This window comes from Crocodylus porosus, unplaced genomic scaffold (assembly GCF_001723895.1).
Source record: "Crocodylus porosus isolate Cpor-Errol unplaced genomic scaffold, CroPor_comp1, whole genome shotgun sequence".
Classification (NCBI taxonomy): Eukaryota; Metazoa; Chordata; order Crocodylia; family Crocodylidae; genus Crocodylus; species Crocodylus porosus.
Genome location: NW_017728918.1, coordinates 73,406,317 through 73,431,301, shown reverse-complemented (window position 1 = coordinate 73,431,301; position 24,985 = coordinate 73,406,317).

Below are 24,985 nucleotides of genomic sequence, written 5' to 3'. Positions count from 1 at the left end.
GTTCTAGGTGCTTAAACACTAGAGGCACCTATAGATGTACCAGATATCTGCTCTGATGCCTTTAATTAATTGAACCTGCTGAAGCATGCTAATTAGCATGCTCCAGCAGCATTGAGATAACATGTATTCAGTGTCCCCGTACCCCAAAATGGCGGTGGGGTGCTTTAACTAAAGCTTGTTGAAAGAGCTAAAAACAGCCTCCAATGCCATTCTGAAGTGCAGGATGCTAAATACATGTGATGTGGAGGCTGCTAGAACCACTCTAACTAAAGCACCCCCACCACGCCACCCTAGAGCACATGTAAAAATGCCCTAGGTCCATATTTCTATCTGTTGGCATCTAAACACCTTTGAAAATCTGGTCCTAAGGACCTGATAAAACTTCTGCAAATAGCTTGATTTTTGGGAAAAACTGGTGTTAAATTTCATCCATAATCTCCATATCAAACGTGATCATATTTAGGTAAAATAAACATCTGTTTTATGGACATATACATTCTTGACTTCAGGATATCACTTTTCTTGGTGAGCTATTCTAGTGGTTTATGACCATTATTATTAACGTATTACATCTTCCACTTTGAATTGTATCTACTTTCAGTTTCCAACTACTAGATCTGTTGTCTTTTTGTTATGTCTTTGTAAGATGAAAGGTTCATTTGCTGTCAGAACCCTTCTCTCCCTCTTGGTACCTATAGACTATGTTGAAGAAAACTCTTAACCTTCTCTTTGATCAGCTAAATGGATGTAGCTTCTTAAATATTTCACTATATGACAGGATTTTCAGACCTTGAATCATTCATATGGCTCTTTTCTGAACTTTTTCCAATCTTTCAACTTTCTTTTCTAAAGTGTTAACAGCAGAGCTGGATAAAACATTTCAGTAACAGTCGAACCATTTATTTTGACTGTGAGGTGCTGATGCTCCTACTGTTAATTAGAAAACTCAAATGTTTTCTGGCTCTTGGTCTTCCAATCAGGGTTATAATGATCACCAAACTAGGGGAGGTGGAGGTGGGGGGGGGTCAAGAAAGAATGTTATGCCGATATCAGATTGACATGGATTGTTGAGGGCTTTGTGCTTTCCTTTCTTGGGTGAGGACATGGTCCTTCTGAACCTAGATTGACCAACCATTCCCTCATTATTGCAGTAGTGGGGTATTGACAGTGCTCATATTTTCCTTGCTTTTACATATGGCATGTCAGAAGATGGTTACTGTTTCAGGTATTGTGTTTTGTAGTGGTGTAGGCCCTAGCAGTGGTCCATGGGGCCCTTTCCAGTCCTATGTTCCTACATTTTTTTATGTATACACAGGTAATAACACTTTCCTACTCATATTCAGTATTTCCCTGTTTATACACCGAAGGATCCTATTAGCCTTTTGAGTCACAGCATTGGATTCAAATAGGGAACTTAAATTCAGTCAGTAATCCAACGTTACCACTAAATCCTTTTCAGAGTCACTGCTTTCCAGAATACAGTCATTCATCATGTAAGTATAACTTACATTCTTTGTTTCCAAATGTATAACTTTGCATTCAGCTGTATTTTCTTTCCAAAAGTTTGATAAGATTTTCTATTTTTCCCTGAATGAGCAAACATTTTACAAATGGTAGGCACTCTTCTTGACATGCTGCATTATGGTAGAGTGGCAGCAACCACTGTAGTTAACATTGCAAAATGCTTTCCATTATAAAGCCCTATTCTGAAATGGTCATAAATTGCAAAACGTTTTCCTTTTAGCTTTCCATTGTTGATTTCTGCCAGAGGACAACTCTTTCTTTGGGAAGAAAGAAAGCTTCTGCAAAAAAAAAAAATTCAGATAATTTTAGAAATAGGCAAGAGAATCAGAAAAAAAACTACTGATTTTAAGGTTAAGAAAGAAGTGATGTTTCCTTCAGCTATTAAATTAATAGTATCTTTTTGTTAGCTGTATTTGAATAGTAGAGTCTTATGCAAATCTCAAAACAGAATTATATAACATTCCCAGAAACCATACTGCAGAAATAGGCAATAGGCTAGATCAAGCAAAATTTGAACAGGGAAGTGCATAATACAGGAGCAAGTCAGGGACCATGTCAGTGAAATAAGCCATTGAAAAAGTGGGTAAGATGCTATGTATGTATGTTCCTGCCTGTTGTTCCCTTTTCCATCCTGTCCCCTGAATGTATTTGCCTATCAGTGCAAGAAAGCTGCACTATAAAACCTACACAAGAAGGCTGCAAAGGCTGAACAATTATTATGGGGAGTACAGGTACAGATTAAAGCATGTGCACTGTGGACACATGCATGAGTCCCCCAGTCTTTTGGCTTGCCTCATGGGATCAGAATTACAACTGTCATTTAATAAAATATGTTCCCAGCACCCCTGAATAGAAAAGAAAAAACCCTTAAAAAACCTGAAAAGAATGTAATTGATGCCTGGCAGACAGCTTAAAACAACAGTCCTTGCTATTCCAAAGAAGTCAGGGCCACAGAACTTGGCTGGGGCCATTCTGTGAGGATAGGGCAATGGGAGTGCTATGTGGGGTGGATTTAGGTCTTTCAATTGCTTTAATTCATTCCTGGGTGGGCATACAGTTTGAACTTTGGATGGGACACAGAAATATCCTAGATACATGGGCACATAGAAGTAATTTGACAGGAATGCCTTTGTTCCAAATTCACTTGATATTAGATCTGCTCAGCCATCACTTAACAAATATCATCTTGATGTACATTTGTAACCCTGTGTAACAGACTCCCCTAACCCCTGATACTTGGACGAGGGGAAGCCAGCAACAGAGGGCTGCAATCAGTTAGGCAGCTGAACTAGGGCCTAACTGCAGAAAATAAGCATCTAGAGGAGCTATAGATAGGAGTTAAAGTGCAGCAAGGGACTGCTTCAAGACCACAAGCAGAAAAGGGTTCCAGGCAGGTAATGGGGAAATGACTGCAGCTCAGTGGCTTAAGCTGCAGCCCCTAAGAGCAGAAGCAGAAGACCACAACAGCCCAAGTACTGGTCTGATTAAAAACCCCTGGGCATGGTGGAGGCTATGTAACTGGAAGGGGTGAAGCCCCAGCATAGTAAAAGTTTGGTTCCTAAGCCAGAGAGCTCAGTCTGGCCCTGCCTTCTGCTATGGGCAGAGTTCCTACAAGCCCGAGTTGCTAGGAAGGGGAACCCAGGAATTGCAGGCAACACAGATACTTAGAGAAGCTGCAAAGAGCCAGCAGAGTAGGAGTTTCCTGGGATCCAGGAGACCCAGGAGGGATCTGTGTTTGATTATTAGCTGGTGTAGCACTGGAGGTTTGGGTAGTGGTAATGGGAGTGGTGTGGAGGGCAAAGGTGGGATGCCTTGGAGGCACTCTTCAGTACAAGAGGCAAAGGCCTAGAGAGTAAGCCCTGGAAGGGTCCAGGATCAAGTGGGGTGCGTGAAGTTAAAGCCCAGTCCCAAGGTGGTGACCAGGGGTGGTTCACCTGTCAAGAGGCAGGGCTACCCATGCGGCCCTTGGTAGCTTGCTAAAACTCAGTAAGTGGCCCTCTGCCTGAAATAACTGCCTGCCCCTGAGTTAGAGGCTGGAAATAGCCACCCTACAGGGTCTGGAGCTCAGGGGACCAGTCCAGACGGGGCCATGGCATTGGCCCTCTGACCCTGTCGCCACATCCAGTGGGCCCTCTAGCCCACTGCCATGATTGGAGCTGATAGGGTCCAGTGTCAGACAGCGCTCAGTAAGATCAGAGCACCAGGAAGAGAGACTGTGTAGAGAGTCAGAGCCTGAGTCAAGTGGGCCAAGAACAAGAGGAAGGGGAGTAGTCCTGTTCAGGGCAGAGAACTGAGCCTAAGGATAAGCAGGACTAGGTGAAGCACCCAGAGCTCATCAACCTCTGAGGGAAGCCTTCCCAATTGTATCTTACTATTAAGATGTGACAGGAAAAACAGGGTAAGACCCCAAGAGGCTAGAGAGGGCAAGTAGGGCAGGATTAAGGTGGCCATCATCAAGGTCAGCCTTGGAGCCTGTTCTGTCACACCCAGGTAAACAAAGTCTGCATTGCTTGTCTCCTAATGAAGTATGCCATGTGACATCAGGAGCCACTTCAATCTTTTGACTTAGTAAAATCTCAGTTATAGAGTCTAGTGCTTCAGTTCAAGCATATCATATACTTTACATATCATACACCATACAACCCATGTATTATTTTCCATTAAGTCAGCCTAATGGTGTAATTATAAATGCTGCTTTGAAGCCACATACTGTACTTACTACTTTCTGTTAAAGCATTCACCAGTTACAACCCTGTATTTCCTGATAGTGTCTCCCCAACACCCACTTACATCAAGAATCTTTCCCTCTGATTTTCCTGGGTGTATAATTCAACACTATTTTTTGCAAGGCACTATGAAATGGGCTTCATTATTGGGGGTTCTAGACAAGAAAGTTTCTACATAGCAGAACCAATGTAAGGAATTAGATTTATGAGATCTAAACCTTATGCCAGGTATCTGAGATCTGTGTATGGGCCTTCAGCAATAGCAAAAAATTAAGCTTGGAACTCAGAACAGCTGATCTGTGGTGAGAAGCAGAGATGTTACCTATCACTGTTTATTTCTTAAAGTATCTTCTCCTTATATTCTTCTTATACTTAGAGTATAACATCTTTATATTATGGTGGTCATTATATGTGTTATATGTGGTAAGTGCATAGAATTAAAGGGTTGTAACCTTTGATTGAAAATCTTGACATCAGCATCTGGCTATGGGTACAGACGTGTGAGCTTATCCACTTGTAAATGGTCCCTGGTTCCTTGGGCCAGGGAATTAAAGGTTGCTGAGTGTTATGCTCACCAAATCATTCCCTTATATGATGTTGCCTCTGCAAACTGGTGTGCCTTAATTATGCTAACCCAATGGATTGCTAGCTTGAATCCTTTATTGGGTCTCTGGGTACTACTGAAATTTAAATAACCAAGACTGGTTTTCTGTGTGGTTTCCATGCCTGTTGTTGACATGAACCATGAGCATCTATTTTCATGGCATTTCAGGGCCATCTGTTATTACTGACATTGGACTATTTGCTTAGCCACTCCCTGCTATTGTGTAAATGAAGGCCAGTGAGAATTCACTTCAGCCAGAAGGAAATATGTGAGTTACTCCCAATTTTTCAGGCATGCTTTTGAATGCAGTTTCTCCTCAAGTGCTTTTTTGTGCTTTAGGAGATGGTTAAGACCCACGGATTTTTGTCTATTCTTTTCCCTTCAGATTCCAACCCCATGTCTGCTCCTTAGTGAAAGATTATCTGAAAATATGAGATGCTATCTAAGCTCACAGTTCTGTTCTCTTTTAGCAATTAATATGTCACCTCCCACTTCAGCAACCTGAGTCAGGGAACAAGATAAATACGGATTTGTTAGTGTACATAATATTCCCTTCTGCTGGATGCTATCATGCACACATTTACCAAAAAGTAGCAGGGTGGACTGGCAGCTAGATTTCATCCTGAAAGATGCGTATTGTGAGTTTCTTTTGTTCATAACTGCAGGTGCTTTCTAGGCTTGAAAAGTTCCTGTGATCTGATAGCTGTTTTTCACATTCTGAGCTCATGGGCAGCTTACATCATACAACAAAGGTGGAAGATTGTTGCCTTCCCCTGGGTTGCTTAAAGTTACAGTCCTGATCTTTTGACCCTTAATTTCAGCAAGTTTGATTGCTCTAGGAACCCCAGTGTGCATACTTGGAGTTGGTATAGTATTTTGCTGTTCAGTTTTAACACTGACATAGTTTTAGAACAGCAATAGTTTCTTATACTTCCCTGCATCAGATTGGGTTAAAGGATAAAGAAAACTGAGATCAATAAATAAAAACTCCTGCAAATATACTTTTGGTTTTACAATATTTGACTACATACAATATGTATACTGATGTTTCCTGTAAGAATAATTGCTGTAAATTGAAACATCAGGTCCCTTCCATCCTGTCTCTCTCCCCCAGCAAAGTGCTCAATCTATGAATTAATAAAACCATGTCAACAGGGCAGTAGTGCTTGCTGGACTGGTGACAAGACTGGAAATCAGGGATAGGGCAGTGACTGATATGAAAAAAAATCAGGTTCGATCACCCAAGGAAGCAATAAACCCAATCTCTCTCTCTCTCTCACACACACTCACACACTTTATTCATTTACATTATTTACAATATACATACATACATCACACATTTAGGATCAGCTAAAGCCCTAGCAAAAGATTATGTGTTCAATCTAGCACAGAACAGCATCAGCAGGGGGTCTTAGAGCAACCGGCTTGATAATCGCTTAGTTATAACAGTCATTAGAGCCCTCCTATGTCATGGGATTTGAACTGAGCCCACATCTCCCAAATCCAGGTTGTGATGACTGATTGCTGGTTATAGAGTAAAAATATTGTATTCTCTAATTTCTATGAATTTTTTTAATTACTAGGCTTGTTTCAAAGTGCGCAATTACAAACTCTTTTGAAAACGTTGCAGCAGTACATGCTTATATTTTCAAAAAATATTGTTATTTTAATTTCAGCCACCCTGGGTGCACCTACACATTCACTTTACTGTGGAGCTGACTAATTAGCACTGCAGTAAAGTTTCACCATTTATACGTGTGCTGCCATTAGGTCACAGTAATTTAATTAACTCTGCCATAAGAATTCACAGTATTGTCAGAGATAGTACTATCTTATGGCGGAGCACTTAAGTCTAATGAAATGCACATGCAGATGGTGACCAGGGCTAGCTGGGGCACAAGGGTGGGCTGCCTGCCATTTAGACCCACACTGTAACAACCTCATGCCTTAGACAGTAGAGCTGTGCAAAGCTGTGCTTGCTGATTCAATTTAGCAGAGAATCAGCCAGATTTGGCAGCTGAATCTCCAAATCTGAATTGAATCAGGACAGCCTTTAACCTGCAGCACTACTATTTCCGAATTGAATTGGAATCTTCTGAATCAATTCAGAGAGATTCAGAAAGATTCAATGATTTGGCCATAGACACAGCTTTAAATGTTTGTTCTACATACCTCAAGGTACTAGGTGGCTCATGAATGCTAGGGCAGATGGAGCATCCCACAGGAGTGCGGGGAGTCCCCAGCATGCTTGGCAGTGGACCAGAAGTGGACCAGAGGCACCTCTGGGCCCACCAAGGAGTGGCACTGGTGCCTCCTGGATCTGGGGGGGCACCCAGAATTGAATCAGGACAGTGATCCAAATCAATGAATCAAATCACTGTCCCTGATTTGGGCTGAATCCAAATCAAAACTGAATACGGCACACCCTTAATGGTCATTCCCTCCACTGCCTGATGCTGCCACCTTGAGCCTGCAGCTGACCACCTGGTCAACCTGCCAGCCCTGGGTTTCTCCACACTGGCTTGAATTGCTGTGATCTCAGGTGCACATGAGAGCAGCTGATTCCAGCGTGAACTGCACCAGAATTCATTGTACTGGGGTAACTGCATGTGCAGATGCACCCCTGAGTATGCATTTGTTGGTTGATACATGATTACCTTAGGTGTGAGCCTCCACAATGCCAAATGATACTTCTGTTACTATGTCCTATAGGTGAAGGCTATTAGGACTTGCATTGTTTAGCCTTATGCCTTCACTGCTCAAATGTAATTAGAAGTTGGCCTTTAGGCCTCTAGCCCCTGACAGGCCAGCTAGATTGAATTAAGGCATCCCCATATTTAGGTACAATCATTTTGGGTAGAAAGAATTTGAGATGGCACCTGAATAAAAGCCTGAGTTAGCAGTAGTGACATTTACCCATAGCTGATGTGTGGTCTTGAACAACTCACTTGTTCTGTCGTGATTTTCAAGTTTCTTATCTGTTAACTGGCAATAATGTAATACTTACTGATTGTAGAAAGGTGTTCTGGGGATTAATTAGCTATTGTCTGTATAATGCCTTGAAGCTGCAAATTACTATTATTTCTATATTCTATTTGAATGCAGTCAGTTGATGATTATTTCAGAGACATCTATTCTTAATATCAATAACTTATTTTGTAAAGCAGCTAACAACATTTTGTGGATTATTAAAGTTAAACTTTTTTAGCTAGAATGTTAGCTATTTCCCTGTCTAATATCATGTCTTCATTAATTAGTCTTGGTATATCTTCTATGAGCTCTGCATCCTTAATCATTGCATATTCAAACTATAAATTGACTGTGGAAGCTTAGCCATGATAACCAAGCTTTAGTTTTAAAATATAACTTACTGGTCAGCACTTCTCACTGCCCCTTCTGTTTTGCTATATTTCCTTGAAAGAACATACCAACTTTTGTTCTAAATGCATTTGAGCACTAGGTTGAAAGCGTAGGAGAATTAGAAAAACTACACTCAGGAGAATTAGGTTTAATTGTCTGCTCTGCTTGTTTTCTTCCCTTGTGACACTGGGCAAATTGGTTAGCTCCACACAGGTACTTAAGGGTGGTAATATTTCCACATCACCACCTTTAACTCTTATGAATACTACTATTTAGTAGAATCCACAGCCACAAGTTAAGCATCCAGACTTCCTGTAGGTTGAATTGGAAGAATTAAGTGCCTAAGATAGAGATCCTCTGAAACTAGTGTAGCAGGCTCACCTTTCAAAGCTTCGGTTGAGTCCCAGGATTGAGATCCTGCTGTTTTGATTGGTGGAGCCCATCCACCAATCAGGAGGCAGCAGGAGAAATGAAGGCATTCCCCTTTCTGGAGGGGAGGGGGAGAAGAGCTCCCTTGGATCTGATTGAAGACTAAACTGTCAAGACTAGAAGACTTCAGGGGTGGAGCCCTGGAGCATAGAAAAGGAGCTGCGTGCCCAGCACATGGGCAAGTGCATCAAGGGACTCAAGAAGAGTGGAGCCAAGAAAAGCTGGGACGCTCTCCCCCAGCAGGTAAGAGGCCCAAGGCTCCTGAAGCTGCCACTGGAGAAGCAGCCTTGGGAGTGGTGTGAGACTGCTCAGGCTGTTGATGGCGCACAGAGACAGTGTGCAGAGATCTGGCCCTGGGAGCGGTGTGAGATTGCTTGGGCCCATCACAGTGCACAGTTCGGTGCACAGAGCCCAGGCTTTGGGAGCCACAAGGAGGAGTTTGAGCCTACAACCCCAGCAGGGCCTTAGGGGCTGCAGTGAGGTGACTCAGGCCCCATCTCCCAGCAAGCGGCCAGGTCCCATGGTGTGCAGGGCAGTGCACGGGCCTAAGCCTTGGGAGCCAGGGAGACACAGAGGTTGCTTGGGTTAGCCATCTGGTGTGAGGATGACTGGCTAGAGCCTGAAGGGTCCAGCCTGTACTAAAAGAGCTCTCAGTGCCGAGCCAGGGCACAGGGAAATAGTGCTGCAGCATGAGGCTCAGCGCCCAGGAGCCAGCAACAGCAGTGCAGCAGCTGAGAGGAGCTGAGCCCTCAGTTCCCAGAGCGGAGCACAGGGTTGAGAGGAACTCAGAGGCATGGGAGAGGCTTGGAGAGGTGCTCTAGCAGAGAAGACCCCCTCGAGTTGTGCCCTAACCACTGGTACCTGAGGGAGCACGAGTCATTGGGCCCTTGGGTCCCACAGGGGAAAGACGTTTGCAGCGGGCAAACCCAGAGAAGTGGCTGGGTGAGCAGCCCCCCTGCCTAGTTAAGGCTGTAAGGGGAGGGGCACCTGGTGCTTCTGGACACCCCATAAGGGACCCCATTGGAAGGATAACTATCCCTTGCTATGGGTCAGGGACTATATTAAGAAATAGATGTTAATAAAATTGTTCATGTTTGTGCCTTATATTGTGTAATTGAAATATTGTATTGTGATTTAGGTTAGTGTTCTCTGTGTAAATATATATATTTCAAAACCTTCCCTTGAGTGTATGCTAACCTCTGCCCTATTGGTGTTCCACTCCCTGAGAGTATGTTGATAACAAGATTATTAGGGCACAATGCATTTGTCCCTAGCTCTATTTTGGGTGGTCAACATCAGGTCACAATTGCCTTCAGGAGGCAAGAATGTGCTGACATAGAATTTTACTGGAAGAAATATATATACTTAGGGACTTCAGGAGTTTAACAGCATCTGAGCTGGGAGTCCTTGAATACTATTGGTACCTAAATGCTAGACATAGTTACCTGAATCTCTTTTGTGAATCTAGTCCTTTATCTCTCTATGCCCCATTTCTCTGTCTATAAAACTTGGGATAATACCCCTTCTTAACCTCACAAGCACATTGTGAGACATTCAGGTACCATCGTAACAGAGGTTATGTAAGCATGTAAAGTAGCTAAAATAAGACATACAGTTTTGACATAAAAAAGGCCTGCAGACCATAACCATATCCGTTGACTGTTTTGACTGTTTCTCCTTTCTGTGATTCCTCTTTGTCTTCTGGGATTGGCAGAACTCTTTCAAAACAGATGTAAAGCTTCTTGTCCTAAAAGAAAGAAATAAAAGGAAAAAACGTCTCTAGTAAAGTCAATGTCAGCTTTCTTGCCCAAGGACTGCAGGATTCGGTCTAATATATTTATTTAAAACTCCCTGTTGTGCTAGCTAAACAGACTTCTAGGAATGCATTTATTTTGGCCAATTTAAGTTGAAACTTTAATTTTTGCCTTGATGATTAAGTGTAGTACTTTGTGCTAGCATTAACAGAAAGCAGTCTGCTTCTCATTGGGTCTAACAAAGTTGCAGCAGATCAGTAACAGAATACGAGGAAGCTTATGCACACATGCACACTCAAAAGATGGTTAATCTTGTAACAGAAGTAGACAACATCCTAAAAGGATATGGTTTCTGGAGAGCCAATCACATTCCTTTCATCATGAAGAGTGGGCTAGGTACTCTATGGAAGCAAGCTGGAGGCTCCCTTTTGACATCAACAGCTCAGACAAAAGCTGTATTTCTTATCTGCTTATCTCTTTTCTGAGCTTCCATAGGTGGTGTCTATGGGTGCAAACAAGTGTTCAAATGATGCATGCAGGTTTCTGCTGAAAGTAAGTTGTGTGTTGTGGGGGTGCTAATGGGATTGGGGGTGCCAGGCAGGTCTGGAGGGGGCTGGTAGGTCAAGGTGGGGTGTTAGCAGGTCTGTAGAAGGACTGTTCAGTTGGGGAGCAGCAGGGGGTGGTGCTGGTCAGGGATATAAGTGGCCTTTATATATAAGTGGGGATATAAGTGGGACTGGGGTGAGGAGGGGTGTTAAAACCTGAAACCATTAGAGTGGCTGGCCTTTCCCAGTCCTGGGGCTCTATACCCAAGTTTGTTATGCCAGGTTAACCTGTTTATGATTGGATTAACTCATACCAATCTAAAGTTAATTCTCATTGGATGAAAACTAAATATAGATTGGGCCCGCCATTGCTAGAGTGACTTAAGCTTTTGCACACGGGGACATTTAGATCACCCTAACATTAGGGTGATATAAATGCTACACTTGTATGTAACCTATAGGTGCAACTTTGTACAGAGACCTACCAGTATTCTTTAAAGATACAACCAGAATACACAGGTATATTAATATACTAAAAAAAAAAATCCCCAAATAATAGCAATTTTGGTGGAAAACTGCTACTGCCTGCTTCCCCGTTATTGGCCTGACCTCCTCACACTAGGTTTGCCTATTTCAAGTCATCTAGCCACTAGTCTTCAGTCAATAAGTGTTATTCTTTTGATTATATGATGAACCTCTCCACATTTAGGAGTCTTTTTTATCCAACAAAGACCCAGATCTGATCTCATGATTTTGGTGGTCCCAGCTCATGATTCTTAGACACAAAAGTTTTTATGAGGACACGTGTAATATTTAGGTTTCTTGCTGGTGCCCTATCAGATGTGCTGATGTACACAAACATGCATGGTGCATCTACCCATAGGCTTTACTTTGGAGTTGACTAATTAGCTCTGCAGTAAATCATCATCATCATCTACACATGCGCTGGTATTAGGGCGCAGTACATTAATTAACTCTGCTGTAAATATGTAGTGTTGGTGACAGTAGTATCTTATGGAAAAGCACCTACCACTGCTAAATGCATATGTAGATGGTGACAGGAGCTGGCTGGGTCATGAGGGTGATAAAATGTGGGAACTGCCTGCCACCTAGCCATGTGCTTTAACACCCTTGTGCCCCATCCATCCCATCTGCTGCCTGATGCTGCCACCTGGAGCCCAGGGCTGACCCACAGGCCCCCTGTCAGCTGAGGGCTGCTGCTCTCCAGCTCAAAATGCTGCAGTCCCAGGAGCTTGCATAGATGCTGTGCCCAGCTGACTCTGGCGCAACTACATGTCATACAAGATGAAAAAAGAAGCATCATCACTATGTCTGTGCCTGGAAGAATGCTGTTCTTAAGAACTCAGAAAAAAATAATTGTAAGCAGCAGGGTATTGACTTTGTGTTTTAATTGCTTGATTTTTTTTTTAATGATCAGCAATTCTGGTTATGGAAAGGAGCAAGTTTTGGTCTGTGGTGTCAAAGCAGCCTCAGTCTATTGTTATTCTTGTTGTAGTGCCCATATAAAATTGTGATACAACTTTAAATCTTGCCCATGGTCCAGCTGCCAGCATGCTGGGAAGAGACCAGCAAAAAGGGAAATATATAACAAGCTTTGCCCTGCAATCAGGAGTCCCCCACTGGAACCATATGTCACATATATAAACCAAGGCACCTGCTAAGTTTTTTTTTTAAAATGTTGCAGTCTTTCTAAGATGATGTAGTTATGTCTCATTGCTGAAGAACAGCAGCTGTCCTTCTTTGAGGCATTCTGATACTTTGAACTGTATAGTGATCTTACTATCAAGTGTTGTTAATGGGCCTTATTCTGCATTTATAGCACACCCATTGACTGCAGGAAGAGATTATTGCACGAAGAACAGGGAAATTGGCAATATATAATCTGGTTGCTTTTGGCAAACTATATCCTTCTCAACTAGCTATGCCCGGTTTCTTCATGCCCAGCTCTGATTATATGCAGTTCCTTGACTTATATTTTGACTGTTACATTCTAATATTTGAATTGTCCCCACCCTTTTCTTTTGTTGTATTTTTTTTCTTGCTTTATAATATATTGTATTGGGTTTAATTGGTGCAAAATTATGTGCCACATCTTCAATATAAATAATGTTATTTTGTATTTGGTAAATAAAGTAACTGAATGGCAAGTTTAACTTTTCCTTTGAATATTCATTTAAGTTTTCTCTCAGCTGTCTATTAAACACAAATCTGAGGTCTGTGTAGCATTCCCATGCAAGCATTAAAGTAAGACTTTCATCTTAATGCTCTACTTTTAAGACTAGTGTTGATGTGAGGAAGAATGGCTTTGTGGTAAAAGAACTGGGAGTCAGGAGATGATGGTAATAGCAATGACGGTAGAATGTAGAAACAAGCCAGAGCACAACTCTATTATTATAGTCACTATGAAAACCTAATTCATTGACAGTTCCTTACCCAAACAATTTTATTTTTTGGCACAGACTTACTATTTGGTCATAAGTAAATCACTTAATTGTCCCTCAATTTATTCATCTAAAACTTCATTCTAATTGTTATGTAATGTCAGGCATGTTGTGAAATTAATTGATAACATCTGCAATATGTTTTTGAGAATCTCTAGTGTTATATAAGATTTTTAAAAATAAAACACGGCTACTTTTCCAGCAAGGAGGAAGGGATTTGTGGAGCATGCAAATGGTGACTGTGTATTAAAGGGGGAAGGATATTGAGTGGTGATGGAGAGGACAAGAGGGAAATGCATTAGACTTTTTTAAAGGGCAGTTATTTTTCTGAAGGCCAGAGGCACTATACATTAAAGTTATGCAAATACTTGTTATTTTTGTTCATTGGGTGAATGGAAAACTGAAAAAAAATTTTTTACATCAATTCCAATTTCAGTTTGCTCAAAAAGAAAAGTAATTTGGGGTCAACTGATTACTTTTCTTCCAGGGGGAGGGGAGGAGAAGAATCTCTTAAGTGTATTTATTTATTTAAGTTTATATGTATATATGTATATGTATATGCATATTTAAAAAAAAATGTAGATGAATTTCAAAACCAAATGTAACTATCACATGAAAAATCAAAACATCTCATTTTGACTTGTTCAGTGTTTTACTGTATTTACCCAAATCCAAGATTACTCTGAATTTAAAACAATCCCCGATAATTAGGTTCTATGCCTGGAAAACTGGAGGGTCATCTTAAATTCATCACCACCACCACTCCAGTGGAAAAAGCAGTGGTAAGAGAGTACACAGTGGTGGAGATGATAGGGGGTAGGCAGTGGGGGATAGAAGTTTGGGGAATAATAGTAGGAGCCAAGCAGTGTGGAGCCAATGGTAGGCCAGGCATCTTTCCTTCTGCTGCCTATCCTCCCAATTCCACCTCTTGTGCTTGCTTCACCCCTGCCCCCTTCCTTCCCTTGTCTACAAACCCACTTCAGCCCCTGCCCCTTGTTTGCCCCAACCCCCCAGTGCAGGCATTGTGCATATATCAGCTTGGGGCACAGAGTACGGACCCAGCCGGTCCCCATAGCAGTGGTGTGGACAGCATCACTGCTCCAAGCCCCAGGCTGGAGTGGGAATGGAGTCTACTGGCACCAGAGCAATGGTAGGTTGGAAGGGAGGGGGGAACATTTGTGAGGGAGATGGGTCGGGGAGGAGCTGCATGGGGCAGAAATGAGAAAGTGAGGCTGCAGGAGAGGGGAAAGGCACAGTCATTTGAGCATTATTACTAAATCCCCCTCAAAGTCCTTCCTCTGTCAGATCAAATAACCCTAGCTCTTTCAGTCTTTCCTTATAAGTCATGCTTCCCAAGCCTCTAATCAGTTTTGCTCTGTCTTGGGCTCCTTCCAGTCTGTCCACGTCTTTCTTGAAGTATGGGGCCCAGAACTGTACTCCACATGAGGACTCACCAGTGCTAAATAAATTGAAAGAATTTCTTCCTTTGGTTTGCAAGTGACACTCCTGTTAATACAAACCTGTATGATGTTGGCCTTTTCTGCAAAAAGAGAACACTATTGCTCCTTAGATTAGGTCCTTTTCTGCAGTAGTGACACCTTGCCAATCATTCCGAATTTGTTTTGTGCAGTCAGTCATTCTGCCCCAAGTGCAGGACTTTGCACTTTCCCTTGTTGAATCTCACCTGTTTGATGGCAGATCATTTATCTAGTCTATCAAAGTGTGACAGAGTGCTTGGAGTGCCTGTCATTTTGAGAGGAAAGGCTGCATAAGGAGAAGCCTGCAGGTGTGACAGGGGCTAATGAGGGGAATCACCTGACCAAGAGGGGGGCCAAGTGCCAGGCCTGAGCTGGTCAGGCAGTCTGGCCCTGGGATCCACAGGGAAAGGAGCTCCTGGTATCATGGATCCTGCCTTAACATCTAACCTGGGATAAGCAGTATTGAACCCAGGAACAGGCCAGGCCTTGGAACAGATAGGCCTGAGTGAGCCCATAGCCTGGAGGGGCAGGCATTGGAACAAATATGCATGACAGAGGCCATGGACCTAACACCTGAGAGGGGCTAAACAGATCTTGGAACAGATAAGTCTGGAAGCAGGTTCCATGGGCTTAGCTCCTGAGAGGGGTGAATCAGATCTTGGAACAGATACACCTGGGGACAGACAATGGCCTGAGAGGTCTGGTAGTGAACAGTGTCTGGAGCTTGTGGAGGGGACTGAAGGGAAATTAGCCCAGTGATACCTAGAGAGGAGCCAGAAGAATAGAGGGCCTGAACCCCAGAGAAAGAGAGATGGAGCCCATTGAATGGCAGAGTGTGGGGCTAGGAGCTGGTCTTTGAAGATGTATACCTGAGGCCCACAGAAATAGAAAGCTTTAGCCTGGGAAGGACTAGGCACTTGGGGAAAGGTACAGTGCCTGAGGGGACCAGGATGGTCTGGTGCCCAGGGGAGACTAGGTTGCATCAAGAGGTCTGGTGCCTAAGGAGGACCGGGAGGATTTGCTATCCAGGGGGACTAGGGTGAATTGAAGGAAACTCTAGTGCCTGGGGCCCGCCAGAGGGCAGAGAGTTGTGTTAGCAAATCACCTGCAAGGCATGGGAGTAGGTATTATGGAGGGTGGATCCTACAAAACTAACTCTTAAGTCAATGAGTCTGAGCACCTGTGGTCCTAAGAGTAAGACCAGACTTGGGAAGCCCTGGGGCAGCCTTCCTTTTATTAGAAATTATTATCAAGGCAAGGTAGGAAAGTAAAGGGGAGAGGGTCCCAAGGGAGTCCAGGATAGGAAGGGCTGACCATCCAACAGGAGGCATCACAACCAGCCCTAGGATAGGCGCTTGCTACACCACGTCATTCCACATCCTGGTTCTACCATCCAGAGTGCCTGCAACAACATCCAACTTGATATCATATACAAATCTCCTAAGTGTACACTTGATCCCATTATCTAAATTATTAAACAATACCAAACCTAGAAAAAAATCCTTGAAGAACCCCTCTTGATACCTCCTCCCAACTAGACTTTGAGCCATTGGTTACTACTGGTTGATTAGGGTGATCTAACTGTTATGTATCCATATTACAGTTCTTTCCTCTAGTCTGTATTTCCTGTTTGTTAATGCAAAAGCTGTAGAAAAAGCCTTGCTAAGTCAAGGAACATCACATCCACTGCTCTCCCCCATTCACACAGTCTTCAACATTATCATAGAAGGAAATTGGGTTTGTCAGGTGTGACTTGCTCTTGGTGAATCTGTGCTGGCTCTTCCTGAACAGCTGTTCGCCTTTAGGTGCTTTACAACAGATTTCTTGAGGACCTACTTATTTTGTGGTCACTGGGTGCATCTACATGTGCCTCTCTTAAGTGGGCTTAGCCTTAAATTGCCATTTTTAAGGCACTTTAAGGGCATGTGTCTCCATGTGCATGCCCCTAATACGCCTTAAAAAGGTGATTTTAAGATTATGTGAGCCTTAATGTGATACCTGCACAAAGCAGGTATCAAATTTAGGCACAAATAGCTAAGTCGCATTAGCATGTCCTACATGTACACTAATGTGCATGGACAGCACATTAATGTGCATCAGTGTATCTGTACATGTGCTAATGTAATTTAGCATTTGTGCCTAAATTTAATGTGCCTTAATGCGCATTAGTGCATCCATGTGTAGATGTGCACCTAAATTACCTTAATGCTCCTTAAGCAAATGTACATTAAGTTTAGGCATGCATAAATACATGTGTAGACATGCCCGCTGTCACCCAAGTTATCTTTGGCCCTCACATTCTCAACCAATTCCTCCCTGGTTGCGAGCAGTAGGTCAAGAAGAACTTCCTTCCTAGTTGGCCTGTCTACATCTGTATCAAAAAGTTATCTTCAGCACACTCCAAGAATTTGGACTCTTTGTGCATTGCTGTGCTTCTCTCTTGAGGGTGTCTCAATAATTAAGGTCTCCCATGAGAACCAAACCCTGCAAGTAAGGAGTTTCTCTCAGTTGTTTAAAGAAGTCCTTGTCTAGTTTTTCCTCCTGATGCGGTGGCCTATAAGGTCAGAATGCAGTCTCTTAAACTGAATAACACTATGACAAAACCCATGGAAGTCAGTGCTACTTACTGTGATAATGGTATTACAATCTAGCTCTTAGTTATATAAAAATCCTGTAAAAAGTTTAGGTACCTCCAATTGACTAGTAACCCTATAGAATAATAACTTTCCTAAGAGTCCAATATTCCCTGTCAACCTCTGTAAACCAACCCTAAATCACTGTATGGACATTTTGCTTGATTTATATGTGGGCTTTATTTACCTTGACAATATAACACCAACATTTCAGCCAGCAAGGTCTTCACATCCATATAGCAATTCACTGGTGTGCATTGGTTGATATATAGCATTTCATATTCAGTCAAGCAAAGGTGAGGTAATCTCAGGATTTTGCAATAAATGTCAATACTCAGTCTCTTTCACTTCCTCATCTTAATTTTCCTGACCTAGTGGACAGGACTAGGGGAAGAAGCAAGAGAGCAGTTTCATAGTTTCATAGTAGCTAGGGTCAGGAGGGACCTGAACAGATCATCTAGCCTGATGCCCTGCCACAGGCAGGAATGAACGCTGGGTTCACAAGACCCCAGACAGGTGATCATCCAACTTCCTTTTGAATTTGCCCAAGGTAGGGATGAGGACCACTTATCTGGGAAGTTGGTTCTAGATTTTGACCACCCTAACTGTAAAATATTGCCTTCTGATCTCTAACCTAAACCTGTTCTCCATCAGCTTATTACCACTGTTCCTTGTCACCCCAGGTGGTGCTGGAGAAAAGGGCTCTACCTATTTGCTGTTGATCTCCCCGATGAGTTTGTAGGCAGCCACCAGGTTCCCCCCCAACCTCCTCTTGGTGAGGCTAAACAGATTCAGGTCCTGCAGTCTTTCCTTATAGGGCCTATCCTGTTGCCCTCTCACCAAGCGGGTGGCCTTCCTCTGAACCCTCTCCAGGTTGGCCACTCCCTTTTGAAGTGTGGTGTCCAGTACTGGATGCAGTACTCCAACTGCAGCCTGACCAAAGTCGCATAGAGGGACCTCTCTGGGACCTATCACCTCTCTGGACTGGCTTGAGATGCATCTTTGAATGCATGACAAGGTATGGCTGCCCTTGCTGGCTGTGGTCTGGCATTGGTGGCTCATATTCACCTTGGAGTCAATAATGACTCCAGTATCCCATTCCGCCTCTGTACTTTCAAGAGGGGAACTCCCCAACCTGTATGTATGCTGTGGGTTCCTTCTTCTAAAGTGCAGCACCCTGCATTTGTCTGCATTGAACCCCATCCTATTCTCATCTGCCCACTTTTGTAGTCTGTCTAAATCTATTTGCAGCCTCTCTCTCCCTTCAAGTGTGTCCACCTCGCCCCACATCTTAGTGTCATTAGCAGACTTGGATAGCATGCTTTCCCCCACATCATCCAAGTTGCTGATGAAGATGTTAAACAGTGCGGGCCCAAGGACCAAGCCATGGGGTACCCCACTGCTCACATCTCACCAGGTTGAGTACAACCCGTCCATCACTACTCTCTGAGTGTGCCCCATCAGCCAATTTTTTACCCATTCAACTGTGCAGGCATCAATACCACAGTCACTTAATTTATTGATGAGGATGGGGTGAGAGACAGTGTCCAAGGCCTTCTTAAAGTCCAGAAGGACTACATCCACAGCAACACCATCATCCAAGGATTTAGTCACCTGGTCATAAAAAGCAAGCAGGTTGGTCAGGCAGGACCTGCCTTTGATGAATCTATGCTGATTGCCCCTGAGCATAATCTCCCCTGTTGGCCCCCCACAGATGTGCTCCTTGGTGATTCTTTCCAAGATTTTCCTGAGCATCAAGGTGAGGCTTACAGGCCTATAGTTACCTGAGTCGCCCCTTGTCCTTTTCTTGAAAATTGGGACCACATTGGCCAGTGTATCCTAAGCCATAGTGTCCAATTCTTTTGCTTATATCAGTATAATTACTAGGGATCTGGGTTTTGTGTTCACCACAGAAAAATATGAAAAAAACGCAGATTTTCTCATTTTAAGGAGAAAAACATGAATTTTCTCTTTTTGGGGAGAAAACCCCAGATTTTCACCTTCAAAGGAGGAAAATGTGAGGAAAGGTGGGTTTCTCTTTGCAGGCTGGCAGAGTTTGGTAGCAGGCTTTAACCCTAGGTGTTAGAATTGGAAAATACCATTTGGGTCATGTTATCCACCTTCCTTTCACATTTACTTGTATCCATTATAATGTTAAATGTGTTCAGGAATGACACTTTTATATCATCCTTGGAGACCAATACAGCAGCCAAGGGATATTATTGTGAAGAAGGTTTTCTTTTCAATAATTTCATCTAATTATTTTAGCTATGAACCCTTTCATTATACTATGTATATCACCACATTTCTTGATGTGTAGGCCTACTAAATAAAAGCAGACTGTAACCATGGTCTTTTACCTTATTAACAATTGCTTAGAAAGCTTTTTGTAATTAGGTCTCATTCCTTTCTTCCAGCACTTGTCTAGACATTTACCTTGTCAGGAATATCTTAGAAATGAAATGTCCAGAAATATATTTGATACTCCCATGGCCTCACCACAGTGATGTTGGAGAATTAGTTATATTTTATAATGATCGACAATAAAATAACTAACAGTCTTATTATCTAAATCATCATTATTAAGTTTTGGAGTAAATGATCACACATTTTGCCTTTTCCTCCATGAAATTCATCTTTCAGCTCACATTTCTCTTAAATCCCAAGCAGCAATATTTTTCATGGGCCTGATTCTCATTCATACTTTAAAAAATGAGGTCAGGACCTTATTTTATAATAGCCCCAATGCTAATTGTACTGAGAGTATATGAAGTGAATACTACTATGTACTATGAATAAGGGTTGTAGAATAATGATTATTGCATACTGTATGAGCCTTTGACTGCAAAAAAAAAAAAAGTCTTCCAAATTTTCGGTGAAAGTCTTAAGCACAGAAAATGATTTTTCTGCCTAGAATAGAAACACAAGGATGCTCAATGATGGCTGCTGGTTTCCCCCCCCCCGCTTTTTCTTTCCTCCAGCAGCTTCCCGGATGGAGGGGCTGAGTCCAGAGGGGGCAGAATTGGGTAGGGTTGCAAGTGGGGTGGTCACCACTCTTTGATTCCTGTTCACACAAAGTTTAAAACCAACTGCCTGGAAGCAGCAGTGGCACTTCATTTGCAGCACTAAGGGAATCAATTGATTTAATCAGTGGTGCCAACTCTCATGATTTTTGGTGGTGTTCTACTCTTCAGAATGTGAAAATCATATATAAAAGAATGTTTTTCACATTCCCAAAGCATTGACTTTAAGAAAAATGCCAAAAATCATGAGAGTTGGCAACACTGCTTCATGGCTAGTTATTATCTACAGGATTTCTGCTAGTCTATTTTCATTTCAGAGGCTTTAATGACCCTTTTTCCTTTTTAATGGGCTGGATATTTCTCAAATCAAGCAATCTTTCTTTTGGCAATTTTTTTTCTGTTTGTTGGCTACTCCTGATCTATCTTCTCGTATTTCATAGAGCTGCAGATTGTTTCTATGCTTTTCAAAATCCCAGAGCTAGCCATGGAGTCCAGTGTTTGGTACCAGCTATTGTGTCAGCTTTTGTCTTTGCAGCCCAGGCTTGCTGACAGTTCAGCTGTGAAAGTGTTAAAACTAGCTTTTGCCTGAAGAGGAAAGGGAGCGTGAGTGAATGGAAGAGGCTCTGTCCCTGCTCTATGCAGCCATGACTCTAGAAAATCCTTGTCATCTTCATTCTGCTTTTGCAAAAACAAGTTGTGTTTTTTATTTCGGGCATGTGGTATGTGGACAAATATGGTAATTCCTGCATAAGAAGAAGAAATGAGTGTACACAGGTCTGATCTCCAATTTTATGGTATCAGGTAGGAGATCAGCCACCTGGAAGCACTGCTAGTAATATGTTTTAGTTTTGCTTGTCATCACTGCACTTAAGAAAAATAATTTGAACAAAGTGGCTCAGTGTTCCTGCTATCCATTGCACTTCCTCAGTTATTCATAGACTTAAAGGCTGGAAGGGATCATTGTGGTATACAGTCTGACTGTCTGTATACCACAAGCCACGGACTTTTCATCCTTTTGCTTGAGTGATAGAATATCTTTTAAAAAGATTGTTCATAAATAATTGCTGGTGAAGAACTATTGGCACAATTCATAGTAAATTGGTGAAGTGGTAAAGTCAATAAAGTTTGTGCAATACTTTTGCAGTGATTTCTTTGAGTGGCTTGGCTTTCATAAGAATAGAATTTTTTTTCATGATGCACTGCTATTCTGGCTATTTAGCGTGCTATGCTCATTCTTCCTTTAGCCAAAGCTTCGGTTCTTAAAACCTATTTTTGTTTGCTTTAGTGTTTTTGAAATGAGGATTAAAACTCCATATGAAGTGCCTGAGGCAACATTCTCATTTTTCTTCTTTCTGATTCCTAAGTTTCCCTTTACAGAGCAGTGGAAGAGAATATTCACAAACTCAGCTCAACAACAAGCTGAGGCCAATGTGGCCCTGGAAACACCTCACCACAGCTATATTTTTCCATTGCAGAGACTCTAATTCTCTCCACCCAGGGTCACTGTCCCACAGGGTCAGGCCCCTGAAGCCCAGGGAGTGGAAGAAGCCTGACAGCAGTCCTGGCAACATCTATAGATGACAATGAAGGGGTCAGCTGTCCTGAGGGACATCCTGGAACAGATGATCCCATTCCAAAAAATGATGTCTGTTTATACCCTTAGATTCTTTGAATTAATTGATTTGGTACTGCAGTATTGAGCTGATATGGACTCTTGATTTACATGGATAAGCTGAACTCTTATTTTACTTTATTACACTAAAATACTTTTTCAATATCAACATTTCCATGGGGAACCACAAACATAATGTGTATCAGCTTCAGCTGAGGAGATCTTGCTTTGTTTGTGATCAAGCACTTTCTCTAAATTGTCCTACAAACAGCAGTAACAACAGAAAAACATCCATTGGCAATAACAATCTTGCTTTCAGCAACAGCAGTCAGGTTCTGCCAAGCAGAGAGACAGTAAGTAGAAACAGCCAAGAGCATGGAGCTGAAAAGCAGAGGCAGCAGCATTCAGCTAGTTGAGTCAGAAGCTTTAAAAGCTGGCAAAAATTACCTTGTGGTCTCTTATCTATTTGCCTCTTTTTCCTTCCTTCTCCTCCAATGTACTCACATGTACACAGACTTCATCTTGTAAATATTTCATAAGGTTTGGGTCTGTCTGAAACTCTTGACCCTGTAAAGTTTGAATAGGGTCCCTGGAGGACAGATTAAAAAGACAGAGTAAAACAGTACAATGAAACAGTATTAGTTTTCAGTTCTTCTGCCTTAGATATTGACATTTAGAGTCAAGCCTGAAGTGATCACTTGGTTAGATTTACTCAAGGAGGACATGTAGAAACAACCTTGTACATGAGGAGTTATATTTCTTCCAGCAAGATCTACCAGTAATTAATGTGTGAAAACATAATGTACATAAATTCAGTCATGGCTTAATAGGCTTATGCAAGTATGAATTCAAGCATGAGCATTAATGGCAATATGAAGTCATGAGAGGCTGCTGTTACCTACAGATTTCCCCTGGAACTGGATGGGAGTTTTTCAACAAAATGTATCCTTTGAAATAATTTTTTTCCATGGGAATCTATGTACCAGTATTGATCTGAAAGAAATTTCTGGTCAAAACCAAAGAGGAGGACAGTTCAAACCCCACCAAATTAGTCAGTAACTCCTGAGTTAAGCTTTTCAGCTGGGATATGGAACACCCTGGTCTACAACAATCAGAACTGACATATGAATGTTAGTTCCCCTTGTCTTGGATGTGTATCCTAACTATTAAGCTCTTGCTAACCTAACTATCTACCTCTGTAACATAAGATGGATACTCTCTTGTGCTCTCATTTTTGCACAGAAAGATAGTTTCTGACCTGAAAAACTTGTTCAAGAAGAAAAAAAACAAACAAACCGGCTGTTTTATTGCTCCCAGAATAATGCATCCTTTCTTCAAGAGAAGCTCTATTTGGTTACGCAACCAAGATTGTTTAATTGGGAACAGCGTATCTAGGATTTTGAAAGGGAGGGGTGCAATCAAGACTGTGGATCTTTGGACCTTTGAGGCTGGCAGGATTCAGCAAACAGTCCTGGGTACCTACCAGACTTGGGAATAAAGGCCAGGCAGCTTAGCTCCAGTAGGATTAGGCCTTCATATGATTTGGCAGGCATTGTTAGCTATCACTCAGCTGGGGAACACAACCACGCCTTCCCGCTGGATCCCTCTCTGTGACAGCAATTCTATATATGTTTTTACGCACGCCTAAATTTAATGCTCATTTGCCTAATGTGCATTAAGGTGATTTAGGTACATGTCTACATATGCTTGCACTAAGACGTATTAATGTGGTATGTGGACCGACTTCGGAGTAAAGTTAGTCCCAAGTCAGTCAACATACACAGCATTAATGTGCCTTAGTGCATCTACACGTCCATTAAGCCGCTTTAGGTATTTGTGCCTAAGTTTGATATCTTCTTTTGCAGGTATCAAATTAAGGCATGAGTAGCCTAAAATCACCATTTTAATGGTTCTGATACATTAAGGGTATACAGGTGCAGAACCGCATCCTTAATGTGCCTTAAAAATGGCTAATGCACCTCATATTGACATGTATAGTTGCACCCCTGCCCCATGTGGGATAACTTGCTGCACGCTAGAAGATACATGGCATAGGCATTCCTTGGGGATAACTAGTGACAGTATAAGGTGTGCTACCACTAATTGTCCCTGGGGAACCAAATGTCCATGCTCATGTGGACATGGCCTATATGTCTTCTACTTCTGCTGGTTAGAGGATACCGCTTTTAAAAAGTAGGAAATCAATCTTGCAAAAATAGGCAGTTTTTACAAACTATCTTCAGGAGATACTTGAGCAAACATGCTATACAAGAAGAAGAAATGAGATATAGGAGAAAAAAACAGCGCTGAAAACAGAAGCAAGGGAGGAAAAACAAACAAAAAAAAAGAGAAGACTAGCAATAAAAATACGAAGGAAAGGAAGACAGCAGTGGAGTCCAGAAGGAGATCTGACAAGTGAAAAAAAAAAAAAACTCAAAGAAGAAAGAGAAGAAAGTACAACAATGTAAAATAAATCTTAAATAAAGTACTTACGGCCAAAGGTCTGGTCTCATGAATGTAACTAGGGAGGTTTGTCACTCTCTTCAATGTGTCAGGATTTGGCCACTGAATTTTTTCACTTGTATGCAAAATACTTATGTGTGTTTCAGAAACTGCTGCTATCAAGTAAAGCATTTTTAGTATTTTACAGGATGTAAACCTTCTTCTTTCACACTCATATATCATTTACCAGTTACTTAGAATAGTTTCTCCTATCATCCAATACAGGCATACCTTGTTTTATTGCGCTTCGCTTTATTGCGCTTCGCAGATATTGCGTTTTTTACAAATTGAAGGTTTGTGGCAACCCTGCGTCGAGCAAGTCTATTGGCGCCA